This window comes from Bos mutus, chromosome 1, assembly GCF_027580195.1.
Source record: "Bos mutus isolate GX-2022 chromosome 1, NWIPB_WYAK_1.1, whole genome shotgun sequence".
Taxonomy (NCBI): Eukaryota; Metazoa; Chordata; class Mammalia; order Artiodactyla; family Bovidae; genus Bos; species Bos mutus.
Genome location: NC_091617.1, coordinates 153,141,074 through 153,157,925, shown reverse-complemented (window position 1 = coordinate 153,157,925; position 16,852 = coordinate 153,141,074). Strand labels below are relative to the sequence as shown.

Sequence of the window (16,852 nt, the reverse complement as noted above, 5' to 3'; positions counted from 1 at the left end):
TACACATCTGTATCTGTGCTACCACCAGGCATATCACGAAATAAAACATGACAAAATCCCATATTTCCCTGCATCCTTCCCAAGTCAGTCTCCACAACATCTTCCTTTCTTGTTTCCGGCTGGGAGAACCATTCTGACTTCTCTCCGCCACTGATTAGCTTTGTCTGTTCTCGAACTTCATGGAATCTTAATCACATGTCATGCATACCCTGTTGTGTGATTCCTTTCACTTAACAGAATGCTGTAAAATTCATCCTGCAGTCATGTCTAAAATAATGTGTTCTCTTTCCTTATGACTATAATTTTCCATTTTGTGAATATTACACAGCTCAAGTTCCAGGCTGTTCTACTTTTGGTGGACATTTGGACTGTTCCAGTTTATGACTGTTCTGAATCAAACTGTATACGCCTTCTGGTAGACTTCAGAACCTATCTTGTGGTTAAGTATGTATCTAAATATGAAGTTGCTGGATCAGAGTGTGGACATATATTCTACTCTCACAGATTAAAGCGATAGTTTTTTGATTTTGATTTTTGTCTTCCCTAGTAGAATTAAACCCGGCTTGAAAGTGAGAAGTGTTAATCCCTCAGTCGTATCTTATTCTTGTGACCCCATGGACTGTAGCCCACCAGGCTCCTCTGTCCATGGAATTCTCCAGGCAAGAATACTGGAGCAGGTCGCATTGCAGGTGGACTCCTTACTGTCTGAGCCAGGATTGAAACTCAACATTAAAAAAACACAAAACTAAGACTCATGGCATCTGATCCCATCACTTCATGGTAAATGGAAGGGGAAAAAGTGGAAACAGTGACATATTTTTTTATTCTTGAGCTCCACAATCACTGCAGACAGTGACTACAGCCATGGAATTAAAAGACACTCCTTGCAAAGAAGTCTATGACAAACCTAGACAGTGCATTAAAAAGCAAAGACATCACTTTGCCAACAAAGGTCCGTATAGTCAAAGCTATAGTTTTTCCAGTAGTCATGTATGGATGTGAGACTTGGGCCATAAAGAAGGCTGAGTGCTGAAGAATTGATGCTTTCTAATGGTGGTGCTGGGGAAGACTCTTCAGAGGCCCTTGGACTGCAGGGAGGTCAAACAATTCAATTCTAAAGGAATTAATCCTGAATATTCATTGGAATGAATGATGCTTAAGCTGAAGCTCCAATATTTTGGCCACCTGATGCAAAGAGCTGACTCACTGGAAAAGACCTGATGCTGGGAAGTATTGAAGGCAAAAGAGAAGGCAGCAACAGAAGATGGGATGGTTAGATAGTATCACTGATTCAACGGACATGAATTTGAGCCAACTCTGGGAGATAGTGGAGGATGGAGAAGCCTGGCATGCTGCAGTCCTTGGGGCCAGAGAAAGGCAGATAAAACTTAGTGACTGAACAACAGCAAGTAGAATTAAGCTTTGTGAAGACAAGGACCTGTGTATCTTGTCTCCTTTTAAATTCCTAACATCCAGCACAAAGCCTGGCACATTTTTTAGGCACTCAGATAACTGTTAAACTAACAGGTGTTAGGTTCTATTCCTTCAGTCTCTGATTCTTCATTTTACTTACAGTTTCACTTCCTTGCATCACCAGCTTGTCATGTCTCTTCTTGGTATCTTTTAAGCATCATCTCTCACCAGTGCCATATTTCCTTTGTGATGTGAAAAGCCCAAGGACAGCCTGAGGAAGCAGTCTACCCTTTACAGTCAGCCCCAGAGTGGTGTGAGAAGACTCACTGGTCCCCTGGGCTTGTGACCGCCCTGGGCCAATCAAGTGTGGCTGAGGGTCAGAGTCACGTCATCAGCCCCTGCCCACCTCTATGGAAGGATTGCATTCATAACAGAAATTGTGATACTTCTCCTGACCAGCATACGTATGTAGTTGGCCCCATCCCTGACATAAAGTTGATGCTCAGCAAATAAACAACTATTATGTGTTACCGTTGTTACTGTGACTCTATCAGTACTGTGGGCTTCCCTTGTAGCTCAGTTGGGAAAGAATCTGCCTGCAACGCAGGAGACCTGGGTTCTATTCCTGGGTCGGGAAGACCACCTGGAGAAGGAAATGGCAACCCACTCCAGTATTCTTGCCTGGAAAATCTCATGGACAGAGGAGCCTGGCAGGCTACAGTCCATGGGGTCGCAAGAGTCAGACGCGACTTAGCTACTAAACCACCACCACCATCAGTACTATAGTTCATAATTGATTCTCCCCATCTTACACCATCAAATATTCCTTAAAGATGTAACCACAGTTTTAAAACATCAGTCTCAATTTCTGCAAATGTTGTCTGTGGATTAGAAAATGCAAAATTCTTAATAAAAGGACACAGCCTCTTTATGCAGTAGACAATAAGGAATCATTCAAAGGGTATATTTGTTCTAATTTCCTTTAGGAAAGGGGTAGGGGCATTCATGTTAAAAGGCATCACTTTGTACCTGAATACCCATCTGTAATGGAAAGGCTCTTAGGGTGGACCCCACAATCCCTGCTTTATGCTATTCATAGCCTGGTTTGATGTTCTCATCTCGAATGTGGCCAGGACATGTGACTTGCTGCTAATCAATAGACTGTGCTAAAGATGACAAGGTATATGGCATTGGGATTGTGTATGTAGTTAACATGATTGCACTACAGAAACCTGTATCATCCATCTTGATAGAGTCTCTCTATTCCATGTGGGCTTTTAAGAAGTAAATGATCATGTTGGGGACTCCACACAGTGGGAAATGAGGGGCAGTCTCCAGGAGCTAAAGGCAGTCTCTAGCCTGCAATGGCTCCCAACTGAGATCCTCAATGAAACAAGCTCTTGAGTCCTACAATTACAGGGAACTGAATTACATCAAGAATGCTGTGAGTGTGGAATTGAATCCTTCCCCAGTCAAACCTCGGATGAGACTGAAGCCCCAGTCAACACGTTTATGGTAGCTTTGAGACCTTGAAGCAAACAACGTTGGAAAAATGTGCCCAGGATCCTGACCCACAGAAACTGTGATGATAAATGTGTGTTTTTTAAGCCATTAAGTTGTAATACTGTTTCACAGCAATAGAGTTCTATATAGCATCCACTGTGTCGTTTGCTTAACTAGCATCTATTACGAGCATGCTGCCAAACATGATACTGCAGTTGGATAGAAGATAGCTTATTTCATTATCATTGTACCCAGATAGAACCAGCTTGAAAGTCATCCCCCCCTTATTCTATATTTGGTGTTTCAGAGACATCAACACAGTGACACAGAGACAATCTGGATAGCACAGCACTGCTATTATTTTTCTCATTTAATGTTGTTCCGGTAAACAATTTCCCTTTAGGCAAGACTAAGGTTTCATGGTAAACAAACTTATTTAGTATCATCATTCCACTTAATTGAACCATCATGTTTTAATAAAATTATTGATGTCTTAAAGTTTCTGAAAAAAAGTTTGAAAAATATCGTTATTGCAGAAGAAAGAGCATAGGGATAAACCAGGCTAGCTAAGCACATGCAGCTACAATAAGTTATTATCATCAAGTCTGGGGTCAATGTTGTAGTCAGGAGATATGGTATTGGGGAGAGTGGGAGGGGGCTCAGGAGAGCGGGGATATATGTATTCTTATGGCTGATTCACATTTTCATATGGCATAAAAACCAACAAACATTGTGAAGCAATTATCCTCCAATTAAAAATAAATAACAACCTTTTTACAATATGAACTGCTTTAGATACAAATATTAAATTAATATTTCTGATTATATATATATTATATGTGGTTAAACTATTCTGCATTTCTTTGGTTAAATAATTAGAACTGTCTTGGTTTAGCAACTGTGAATTTTGTGGTTAAATTATGTTGTCTAGTTTTATTTTAACAGCTATGTATATATATATGTGTGTGTGTGTGTGTGTGTGTGTGTGTACATTTGTAGGTGATTTTCACACAAGTTATAGGTCATTGTAACTAAGCCACAGAAATCTATGAAACTAGCCTATATATGAGAATCATATAAATCACTTTCACTTCAGGTTTAATTTTTGTCCTGTAAGTCTTAGCCATTAGTAGGAACTTGAAATTGCTCCCAAGGCTTATAAACAGAGCAAATTCTTCATATTACTTTTTAGAGATACAATTACCATAATGGAACTGTATTATGTAATTGTCAAATGGAACTCTCATCCTTTATATAAAGTGTAAAATGTACTTCTTCTGTTTGAAAATGTAATTCTGATGTTTTAGTTCACCCATAGGAACAAATTTTTCTAGGAAACTGACAACTGCAATTTCATTATCTTGAACATTTTTTCCAAATCTCAATCTTTTTTATCAGATTTTAAATTACTGTTTATGTTGTTCTTATGCTCTCTGATGGTATGTTTCTGAGTTTTTATTTACATGAAAGTGTAAATTTGTTTTCTCCAAGAACAAATAAAACCATACAAAAGCCATATTTTTATATCAGAAAAAGCAGGTTAATATAACTAGTATGTCGGTGGACAGGTAATGAGATTACAAGGACTTTACAACCAAATGTTGCTATTTTGACATTGAATCTACTATAATCAAGTATTTTTTATTTTTTAATCATATCTATTTGTCAGCCAAACAGATGCTCTACTGTACTTCAATTGAAATAAAAAATGGTATCATGTTAATTCAAAATCTACCCATGCATGTTTCTACATTTTTATTTCTCTTCATAGGATTTATTAGTATGTTGTTCAAAAGACAACAAAAGTATTTTTCAAGATTATTTAATGTTGATGAGGGATTAATCACATACTGTACAGGTGAAAGCATAAACTGAAACCAATCTATTTAATAAACAATTTAACAGTAACTATTTAGAGCATAAAATAGTTGATCCTTTGACTCAATAGTTTCTTCCAGGAATTTATAATATGGATTTAATCAGAGATATGCATAAAGACATATTCAAAATTATTCATCACAGAGTACTTTATTTTATTATAAAAGTAGAAGTTAAATAATATTTCATCTTGTATATGTGCACATCATTTTTATCTATTCATCTGTTAATGGACATTTGGGTTGTTTCCATATCTTGTTTGTTATGAATATTAATATAGTATATTATTTTTAATTTTTTTGTGGGACCTCCAGATTATTTTCCGTAGTGGCTGGACAAACTTACTTTCCCACCTATAATGGGTTCCCCTTCACCACATCCTCAGCAGCACCTGTTATCTCTTGTCTTCTTGATGATAGCCATTCTAACAGGTGGGAGGTGATCACTTACTGTGGTTTTGATTTGCGTTTCTCAGTTGATTAGTGACTTTGAGCATCATTTTTGTGTTGAACATTCTAATGTTCTTTTTGGATAGATGTCTGTTTGGTTCTTCCAGCATGAGAAAGGGAGATCTGTGACCTTTCTCATGGATGGACAGACCTTGAGCACACTATGCTCAACGAGATAAGTCAAAGAAAGGTACTGTGAGATATCATTTATATGTGGGATCTGAAAAAGTTTAACCTGTGAAAGAACAGGGTAAAACAGTGTAAATGGTGTAAAATGGTGGTTACCGGGGAATGAAGGGATAAGGGTGGTGGTATTTAAGGATACAAACTCGTAGTGGGTAACAAATAAGTATAGACATTTAATGCACAGTATACTGAATATAAACAATATAATATTGTACTATAATTATGTAATATGATAAATATCTCTACATCTGCAATCATATTACCGTACATAAAATTTCAAAGTAACACACTACATATTAAACTTGTACAATGCTACATGCAAAATTTATTTGATTTTTAAAATTGTCAATTTAAAAAAAGGTAGAATTTGATAACATAAGGATATATCTGTTATAGAAAATAAATAAAGTGTGGAATCCCCATATGGTAGAATATTATGGAATTACCAAACAAAGATTCTTTAAAATTATATAATGGCATAAGCTGTTTTAATGTTGAAAGAGCAGAATACAAAGCTAGATTATTGAAATAGATACCTATAGAAGAAATGTGGAAGGGAAAAGCAGTAATATGTTAATATTGTTTCTGATGGAAATATCATGGATAATGAAAAATGATGGATACCTAATTTTACCTCCTACCAAGTTTGTGCCACAGCTCTTCAGTAAACCTTAATATCACCTTAGCCCATTTGTAGATTTACTGTGAAGAATTAGGATATGGACAGTGTCTATATCCAGGATAAATAAAAGAGGCAGAACAGCCTTCTCTGAGCTGCACTCTTCCCAGAGTTGGTGGTAGAAACAACTTTCTAGACTAATCTACAAATTTGAATTCATAATTCATGATTAATTAATGCTACTTATCAATACTAGGAGAGAATTATTTGATATTGCAATACTAAGCTTAATAATGATACAGTACTTTTTTTTTAAATTTTGGAGATGTGAATATAATTAAAGCTACTGTGAATAGCAGTGAAGACTCTGGAGGCAGAAGATTAAGGAACAAATCAATAGCTAAATAGCTCTTACCTGGATATGACTTGGAATTTACAGATGAAAGGGAGAAAGAAGAGAGGGGAATAGAAAGGGAAAGATGGGAAATGTGAAGAGCATCCCCAAATTCCTGAAGGACTTTTATGAACAAGAATCTCATCTTTAATTTTAAGTACTTTTGTTGTTCACTCATTCAGTCATGTCCAACTCTTTGTGACCCCACGGACTACAGTACACCAGGTTTCCCTGTACTTCACCATCTCCTGGAGCCTGCTCAAACTCATGTCCATCGAGTCGGTGATGTCATCCAACCATCTCATCCTCTGTCGTCACCTTCTCCTCCTGCCTTCAATCTTTCCCAGCATCAGGGTCTTTTCTAAAGAGTCAATTCTTCCCATCAGGTGCCCAAAGTATTGGAGCTTCATCTTCAGTACCAGTCCTTCCAATGAATATTCAGGGTTGACTTCCTTTAGGATTGACTTGTTTGATCTCCTTGCAGTCCAAGGGACTCCCAAGAGTCTTCTCCAACACCACAGTTCAAAAACATCAATTCTTCAATGCTCAACCTTCATAAAGAAGCTCTCACATCCATACATGACTCCTGGAAAAAACATAGCTAAATTGTGATATAAAATATCTTTCCACCTCTCCCCAAGTAATGTCTGTGGAGTACATGGATGTTATATACAGGTTTTGTTTATGCAGGTGTTTGAGAAGTGTGTTGTGTGTGAGAAACACCTGGATGTGTGTCTGAAAAGGGAGTGTGAACATGTGTGTCAGTATGTACATGTGTATAAGTGTGTGAGAAAGAGAGTGAATGTGGTGCAAGTAGGAAAGAGATGGAGAGAGATGAGCTTGTGTATCTGTGTGTGTGTATATATGAGAGAGTAACTATTTGTTAGAAGGGGGAGAGAGTAAGTGTGTGTGTGTGTATGTGTGAATGTATGTGAATAACAGAATATGTCTGAGAGAGAGAGGGGCGTGCATGTGTGTGAGACTGCACGTTAAAGGATCATAATGAGACAGCACACTAAAGGATCTGTCTGGTTAACCCTTCTGTCTGGTTCCAAGGAGCCCAGAGGAACATTGTGTATGGAGTGACAGGGAAACATAACCCAGAACTATTCAGCAGAAACAGGAATTGAGAAGGAGCCAGAGGAGACTTTGTGCCCTGACCACCTGTTCGTGAGCCCATATCCCAAACTCATTCTCACCCCTCTCAAACCATGAGTTTGAAAAACTTGAAAATGAGGCCATTCTCCTTTCCAGAAGCCACAGAAGTGGCATTTGGGCTAAACTCTGAATCTTGAGTAATTGAGGACTCTGGCTGTAATCAGCGTTGGTCACAAAGATGAATCTATACAGTTTTCAGCCCAATAAAATGATTTTCTGCGCCTAGAAGGGACCCTAAAGCAAAGACGGTGATAGAATGCGGGACAGGCATCCCCACACATACGTACAGTTCAGGGGATTGTCAGTCATGAAGGCCGAGCAAGCCTATACCCTAGACCCCAGGGATGAACTGAACTAAGCAGGTCAGCTAGTGACCACATCTCGCACCCTGCTAGCTAATACCACTGTCTCACAGAGTTCTTCAATTGCTTGAAACACCTGGTGAGATGGGAGAGACCCAACTACTTGGGTTGTTCAAGCTCAACAGATAAGTAAAGCAATCAAGTCCCTGCGTGTAGATTTTGTGAGAATACCTGGACCTTAATCGATTTGCATTGTATTTTGAAGCGCTTTTGTTACTGTCTGGAGCACTGATTCTCCTTAAACAGCCGGTGGAGGTGAGAGGTTCCCATTCTAACAGAGTGGTTGAGAGGTTGACTTTTGGTATAAAACAGATCTATCAGCCACCAAGTTTTAGCTTGGGACTATTGTGATGTTAATCTAGCCAACCTCCCAAGTCTTCTTCAATAACACGTAATCAACACTACTACTTTGCCAAGGTTGTTGTAGGCTTTCCTGGTGGCTCAGATGGTGAAGAGTCTGCCTGAAATGCTGGAGACATGAGTTCAGGCCCTGGGTGGGGAAGATGCCCTGGAGAAGGAAATGGCTACCCAATCCAGTATTCTTGCCTGGAGAATTTCATGAACAGAGAAGCCTGGGAGGCTACAGTCCATGGGGTTGCATAGAGTCAGACACAATGGAGAGACTAACACATTCACTTTCATGAGATAATATACATAATGTGCTTCAGACAATGTTTTAAGACAACTGTAACAATATTGGCTATCATTATTAGCATCAATGCTAAGTAAAAACATTCTGGCAGATACTGTCATCGTTTCATAGCAGACACCTGTCCCCCAGGCTAGAAACATCACTGTGTAGCCAGAACTCACTGCCATCCACTTGGGATTTGTTTTCTCGTTTTCCCTTGATAAGTTTTGATTGAGCTAATGGAGAAGGCCAGTGGCAGTGTGCAGCTTTGTCACTCAAAGGTAAAAACCATATCGCTGTCCTCCTTCCTTGTTCTTATAATCACCTTCACCTCATCCAAACCAATCAGCGATAGAAAACAATTTGGATTCAGGTGATGAAATGGGAACTTTGGGACTGCAGTTCAATTTTTACTGAAGCTGATTTGCCCTTGCTCTTTAGCACTGATAAGGAGACAGAAATACAATCAGATACTAGGTTGGGAGAGAGTGAAAGACAATGGAACTCAAGTTTGTAACACAACTAGATGCCCCGTGCTGATATGGGCTCAGGGCCAGTGTCTGGCAGCCTGACAGCAAAGACTGAAAAAATAGAAGAGAAAGAAAAACAAAGCCTGAACCATTTACCACACAGTCATTGGACACGAGGAAACTTACCCCTGGCACCTGGCCTTTGAGGTAAGGCTCCTTCTTCTCCCAAGAGCATAATAGCTCCATTGTTCAACTCGTGAGGAGCGCAGGCATGCAATCAGAGAGGGAGAGAGTCAGACCCAGAGCATAAAAAGAAGGTAAGTATGGCCTTTGATGTGCTTCCAGGCCCGGGTTGGGCACCCGGGCTGTGAGAAAGAGGCATGTCAGCAATCTTTGTCTTCTCACCTGGGAAGACACTTCTAACATTGCAAATCCTCGCCTTTATCTGCCCCCAGCTCATTAAATCAACTGGGCACGGCTGTCATCAGTTGGGGCTCGAAAGCAAAGCACACACTCGGGTTTGACTTCATCGACACGCCTCACTAACAAGAGCAAGATCGGATAACTTGGGGCCGAGAGAAGGCAGGCGGTACAGCTGTAGTGAGATGTTTCTTACCATGGCTTGTTAGATATTTTCCCAGACAAGTTCTGTTGGTGCAAGTGAAACAGTGCTGAAGTTCAAGAACACTTTCAGACGTAGAGGATGCCAAGGACCCTGGGCTCAAAGGCCTGAGTTCCAACAAGCAGCAGCATTCATTCTACTTATTACAAACATTACAGTGAGCCCCCAGGCACGCAGGACTTAGATGTTTTATTAATTTATATCAAGTGTTATCAGATGTCAATAGCTCTGGTTCCTGTTCTCCAGGTGGCTGTAACTTTAGGCCTCTGATTCTTAATGTCAAATATGTCCAATCATTTCTAGAACATGTCTACTTTAAAACTTCTAGCTATACGGGATTAGGATTAGATTAGGATTCTAGCTATACAGGATTAGGATTCTACACAGCTAGATTAGGATTCTAGCTATTACGGATTAGGATTCTGTACTTGTTGGTTCAAGCAAGAAAACAAATCACAACTTCCCTGGTGGCTCAGAGGGTAAAGCGAGTGCTTGCAATTCGGGAGACCGGGGTTCGATCCTTGGTCGGGAAGATCCCCTGGAGAAGGAAATGGCAACCCACTCCAGTACTCTTGCCTGGGACAGAGAAGCCTGGTAGGCTACTGTCCTTGGGGTCGCAAAGAATCGGACACGACTGAGCGGCTTCACTTCACTTGTTGGTTTAAGGCCACAAGCCTTTAATAAGAAGCTTTCTGTCAAAAGGGCTTCCCTGGTAGCTCAGCTGGTAAAGAATCTGTCCGCAATGCGGAAGACCTGGGTTCGATCCCTGGGTTGGGAAGATCCCCTTGGAGAGGGAAAGGCTCCCCTCTCCAGTATTGTGGTCTGGAGAATTCCATGCCATGGGGTCGTAATGAGTCAGATGCGACTGAACAACTTTCACTTCTGTAAAAAAAAAAAAAAAAGGATAGGAACAATTGAATTATAAGGACTGAGCATTAACCTTTAGCCACTGGCCATCTCCTTGATATCCTCTTCACCTACATTACTGCCCTGTGCTACCCAGAAATTTATTAAGTGGGATCTTCCTAAAGCAGCAAGACACTGCTGGTCTCTTGAGCCTCGTAAAGGCTGCTGCCCTCCAGTTTCTTTAGATTCTGTCACCATGGAGATGGACTTTCGCCTTGCTGCTACTGGCCAAAGCTTACTCTGACAACATAAGACTCATATATATATATATTTTTTATTGTATTTATTATTTATTTATCTTGGCTATGCCGGGTTCTTTTTATTGCTGCGCAGGCGTTTTTCTAGGTGCCGCGAACAGGGCCTTCTCTCTAGTTGCGGTGCGCCGGCTTCTCTTTGCGGCAGTTTCTCTGGTGGTGGAGCAGGGCTCGTGGGTTCGTGGGCTCAGTGTTTGCAGTTTCTAGGCTCTAGAGCACAGGCTCAATATTTGTGGGGAACAGGCTTAGTTGCTCTGCAGCATGTGGGATCTTCCTGGATCAGGAATCAAACCCGTGTCTCCTGCATGGGCAGGCAGATTCTTTACTACTGAGCCACCAGGGAAGCATGGGCTAATATATTTAATTGTGCAATACCGTGTATCCTTCATAGCTCAGTCGGTAAAGAATCTGCCTGCAATGCAGGAGACCCAGGTTCGATCCCTGGGTCAGGAAGATCCCCTGGAGAAGGAAGCGGCAATCCACTGCAGTATTCTTGCCTGGAAAATCCTATGGACAGAGGAGCCTCGCGGGCTTCAGTCCATGGGGTTGCAAGAGTTGGACACGACCTAGCGACTAAACCACCATCACAGTGTATCCTTCCTCACGCTTCTGCATGCCTGCTAAGTCGCTTCAGTTGTGTCTGACTCTTTGTGACCCCATGGACTATAGCCCTCCAGACTCCTCTGTCCATACGGATTCTCCAGGCAAGAATACTGGAGTGGATGGCCATCCCCTCCCCCAGAGGATCTTCCAACCCAGGGACAGAACTCGCATCTCTTATGTCTCCTGCATTGGCAGATGGGTTCTTTACCGCTATTGCCACCTGGGAAGCCCTCCTCATACCTCCAATTCTCTATAATTTGTTAATTTTGTGCACATGTATTATTTTAATAATTGAAAAATAGATGAGTTATTTTTAATACTCAGTTCTAGTGTCAAGTTGCATGGAAACTAATAGAAAAAAATATAATCAAAAGAAATCCTACAGTTCTGTTTCCAATGTATATTTGTAGGAATGGAGAAGGCAATGGCACCCCACTCCAGTACTCTTGCCTGGAAAATCCCATGGACGGAGGAGCCTGGTAGGCTGCAGTCCATGGGGTTGCTAGGAGTCGGACACGACTGAGGGACTTCATTTTCACTTTTCACTTTCATACACTGGAGAAGGAAATGGCAACCCACTCCAGTGTTCTTGCCTGGAGAATCTCAGGGATGGGGGAGCCTGGTGGGCTGCCATCTCTGGGGTCGCACAGAGTCGGACATGACTGAAGCGACTTAGCAGCAGCAGCAGCAGCAGTATCAAGCCACAAAGCTCTCTGTCCCATATCTGATTCTGTGAGCCTCAGTTTTCTTCTTTGAAAATGGCAGCAGTAAGGACCTACCTCTGAATCTTCTTGTGAATATCATAAAAGCATCTAGTTCAAGAGTCTGTCATGACGTCAGTTTCCAGCCTCCTGTTTATTCTCACCTCACATCTCTCATGACTTTTAGATAAATCTCCATGAATGCAAGAGAAAATATAGACGCAGTCTTGGAGGTAATATTATCTGAATCCAATTTAAAAAATTGGATCATGTGGAAAATAGCTTCTGAATTGGCTCCCAGTGATCCCTGCCTTCTAGTATTTACATCCCTCTGTAATTCTCTCCCCTTGAGGGTGGGCTGGACTTAGAAACTTGTTTCTAATGAATGGAATACAGCCACATGATAGGAGGTCATTCTGAGAGTAGCTTATAAAAAGGCTGTGGCTTCCACCTTGTCTTCTCTCTCTTGCTCCTTCTGATGGAAGCCAACTTCCACCTTATGAACTGCTAGATGGAAGATGAACTGAGGGTGTCCTGCTCCAACCATGTGAGTGAGCTTGCAAGTGCATCCTTCCCTTATTTGAGCCTTCAGATGACTGTAGCCTCAGCTGGTACTTGATAACAGCCTTACGGGAGACTCTGAGCCAAAGACACCCACCTGAGCTGCTCCCAAATTCCCAACTTACAGAAACTCTGAGATAAGAAACACTGTTGTTTTTAAGATACTCAGTTTTGGTGTAATTTTTATGTAGCGGTAGAAACCTAGTGAGAACCAATATATTCTCTGTCTTAAACATTCATTCATTTTCTACTGAAAGACAGTTCAATCTGCCATGTTGTGTTAGTTTCAAGTGTACAGCAAAGCAATTCAGTTCCTTTTTCAGATTCTTTTACATTATGGATTATTACACGACAGTGAATATAGTCCCCTGTGCTATATAGTGGGTCCTTGCTGTTTGCCTGTTTTATAAACAGCAGTGTGTACCTGCTAATCCCAAACTCAACATGTATTTATTAATGAGATAGTTTACATTCTTTTTTTTCCATACTAGGTCTTTGAAATCTGTTGTATATTTCACGCTTACAGCACAACTCAATTCTGACGAGTTATATTTCAAGTTGTCAACAGACTCACGTAGCTGGAGGTTTGTTACCCTCCTGAGCAGTGCTACAGACCAGTGTATTTTCCTACACTCTTTCTTTGCTGTTTTTACTTGAACCCTTCCAGGTGGCCATGACTAACATTTATACTCCTTTTTGTTAAACACAAACACACTCTTCCAGAAAAGTTGGTTATCCTCTTCCTAATATCCTGTCACTCCTATTAACTCCTGTATTTTATAGAGGCCTAGCTAGGCACTATGTACTGATGGGGGGATGATGTTTTTGTTCCATAAATACCCCACACTTGTCCTCAAATCTCCCCTTAATAGAACCAATGTACCTGTGAGGGTGTCTCAGAAACTGCGCCTTCCCTCATGGGGGTGTTGTGTGCGTGCTGACCGAGTAGGGAGGCCACAGCATCAGGCCGTGATGGCTTCTAGGAGGTGCCAGGCAGGCTGAGAAGGACTGCAGTGCTGAATAACCAAAACTTGAAGCGCAGGGTCAAGAGAGACATGGAAAATGACAGCAGACTGGGACAGCTGGCGAACTGCTTTGCCAGCCAAAATGTGTGCCAAAGCCCACAGATATTTTTAAATCTCTCCCATGCCTGCAACTGGGAGGAGAAAAAAGGAACAGTGTGGTTGAGAAAGACCTATTGTCTGCATGGTCAAATATTTTATTCTTATTCAAATAATAATACTAATTGTAAGCAGTTATCCCAAAAAGGGGGTCCAACTAGAACAGATTCCAGTGAGCAGTTTGGGTTTTTATTGAATTAAAACCAATAAAAACACACATCTAGCTCATTTCATTGTTGCCTTTAAATCACACAGTAACACTATCCATGTGTTGATGTCACAAGAGATGAAATTGCCAATTATTTATTCACCACATAATCCAAGTAAATAAAAAGAAAATTTTTTAGTTCCAATCTTTTGGTTAACTATTTTAAAGGATCCACACAATAACATATAGAACCCCAGATTTTGCTGATTTGGTTGTTGCTGTCACTTTGACTCTAAGCATGAGTGTTTTGTTACTATGCTCTCTTGGTAATAGCCACCCAGGGAGGTCTGAGAGCGCATCCTCCCCCAATTTTCTCATAACTTGTGGCTTTTTTTTTTTTTTTTTTAATCTCTGTGTCTGAGCAGAGAACAGAACTCGGATGTAAGAAAAAAATTACATGCAGGAAAATATTTCCCATCACTATTCTTACAATGTCATTACATTTAATTGACCAGCAGAAAGAAAATAAGAATTGCTTTTGTACCTTCACCGAAAAGAGACAAGCAAGGAATAAATAATGGCTCTATTTCCTAGCTGACCTTGGAAAACAGAACTAGACTGAAAAAGTCAAAACTCCTCTAATGCATGGGGCCCAAGTCCAGCGAAAAAAAAAAATGAAGCATTCACCACTAGGTGGGTAAAGAGAGGAAAAGAAAGCAGCCCTGGGGATGAGTTAAATGGAATAAATCACCAGCAAATATTAACCCATCAGCCAAAGTGTGCCTCATTTTTGATCAGTCTCCTGATACTGTCTGGGGTATTGAAATAGCCCCCAGTTGACCTGTCCATGGCCTCTCTGCTTTCAGAACCCTGGATCTTGAGAACTGGGCTGTGGCTAATGGATGTCCACAACAGGTGTCCGATCAGCATGTGGACTGAGCTGGCTCCCCGTCTTCTACTACATTGCCCATGGAGCAGGTATGCTCAATAGATGCTTGTGGAATGAGTGAATAAATGTAATGAGGGCAGCTTTTGGTCTAGCTGTAAAAGGAATTCCTACTCAGGAAGCATAAAAAAATCTACAGGAAATAAAATTTTAAAATCTATAGGGAGGGAAATACACTATCTTCTAGGTTTTTTTAAAAATTTTTTTGAATTAATTTTTATTGGAGTATAGTTGCTTTACAATGTTGTGTTAGTTTCTAGTATACAGCAAAATGAATCAGTCGTACACGTACATATATCCTCTCCCTTTTGAATTTCCTTCCCATTCAGGTCACTGCTACTGCTAAGTCGCTTCAGTCGTGTCCGACTCTGTGTGACCTCATAGACAGCAGCCCACCAGGCTTCCCCGTCCCTGGGATTCTCCAGGCAAGAACACTGGAGTGGGTTGCCATTTCCTTCTCCAATGCATGAAAGTGAAAAGTGAAGTTGCTCAGTCGTGTCCGATCTTAGCGACCCCATGGACTACAGCCTACCAGGCTCCTCCATCCATGGGATTTTCCAGGCAAGAGTACTGGAGTGGGGTGCCATTGCCTTCTCCAATTCAGGTCACTGCAGTGCATTAGAGTTCCTTGTGCTGTACAGTACAGTCTCATTAGCTACTTATTTTATACCAAGGATCAGTGGAGTATGTGTTCATTCCAATCTCCCAATTCCTTTCACCCAAATCACTTTCCCCCTTGGTATCCATATATTTGTTCTCTATGTCTGCATCTACCTCTTGCAAATAAGATCATCTATCCCATTTTTCTAGATTTCACATATATGTTAATATACGATATTTGTTTTTAAATTGCTGGCTCCCCTCTGTGTGACTCCTTGTGAGCCAATCCCCAGAATAACCTCAGGAACTTGGTCAGGTGATGGGCTATGTCTTGCCATTCCTCTGCCATAATATCTTTCTTCACTACAAACTCAACTTCTTTCTAGGCTGCCTGTTTTCTTAACCTTCCTCCATGTTGTTTGGTTATCCTGCACATGTAAAAAATATGTATAGTCTCCAAAATTGTGTGTGTGTGTGTGTGTGTGTGTGTAAAGTTCTACATGCCTGTGTGGCTATTTACAGGAACTTTGTTGTGAAGAAAGTGCTAGAAGAAGATTCTGATTCTAGAATCTTCTGGAAGAAAGCGCTAGAAGATGATTCTGATTTCACCAATTAGAAGGGCATCTAGGAACCCCAACTTTAACATATGTCCAGACTTTGACATAGTAAAACAATGGCAATATATGAATAAAATTTGGCATTAAAATTATTTAAAAATCTTTCTATATATTGTTAGGAAGGATGATGTCGTCAGACATGTTTCTTAAATCAGTGCATGGTAAGTCTGAAGTGAGGTCAACTCATTCAACAATTGAGACGTGGAAATACAAAGGATGAAGTGGAAGAGCAGAGAGTTTAGTATTTGTTATATTTCTATTAATACTCTTCAGCTATATGTAACTATCCCACGTCACACGTGTCATCTTCTCCAGGAGTGAATTTGAGGGTGGAGATGTGGAAAGAAAATACAAACTTGGTTCTCAAGTCTCTGAGGTGATTACTTCCTATCCCTTCATGACAAATTCATCATTCATTTCCAAATCTAGAGAAAAAAGCAGGGATATGCAATGTGTTGGAAATAAGGTGACTAATACAGTTTCTTACAAGAAAAACATTTGTGTGTCATTATATCAGAAAACACAGACATTGAGTCAAGGAATTTTTTCAAGGCATCTGTTTGGCATCCTTATTACTAAATATTCAATATTATATTAAATATAATAACCCATAATAAAAAACTTAAAATTAAGTTTTAGTTATGGATTAATTGGATGATGAATTCATTATGTTTAAATAATAGTGTATAATGTCAAAGAGATGATTTGGG

The 16,852-nt window shown here is 40.5% G+C and overlaps 1 long non-coding RNA gene across 1 annotated transcript; it reads left to right on the top strand.

Moving 5' to 3' along the window:
- Window positions 1–9,302: 9,302 nt before the first annotated feature.
- LOC138992056 (uncharacterized) lies at window positions 9,303–15,350 on the top strand. Its single transcript, XR_011467868.1, has 3 exons — window positions 9,303–9,380; window positions 14,846–14,957; window positions 15,255–15,350. It is a non-coding gene; the product is annotated as an uncharacterized lncRNA (long non-coding RNA).
- Window positions 15,351–16,852: the final 1,502 nt, after the last annotated feature.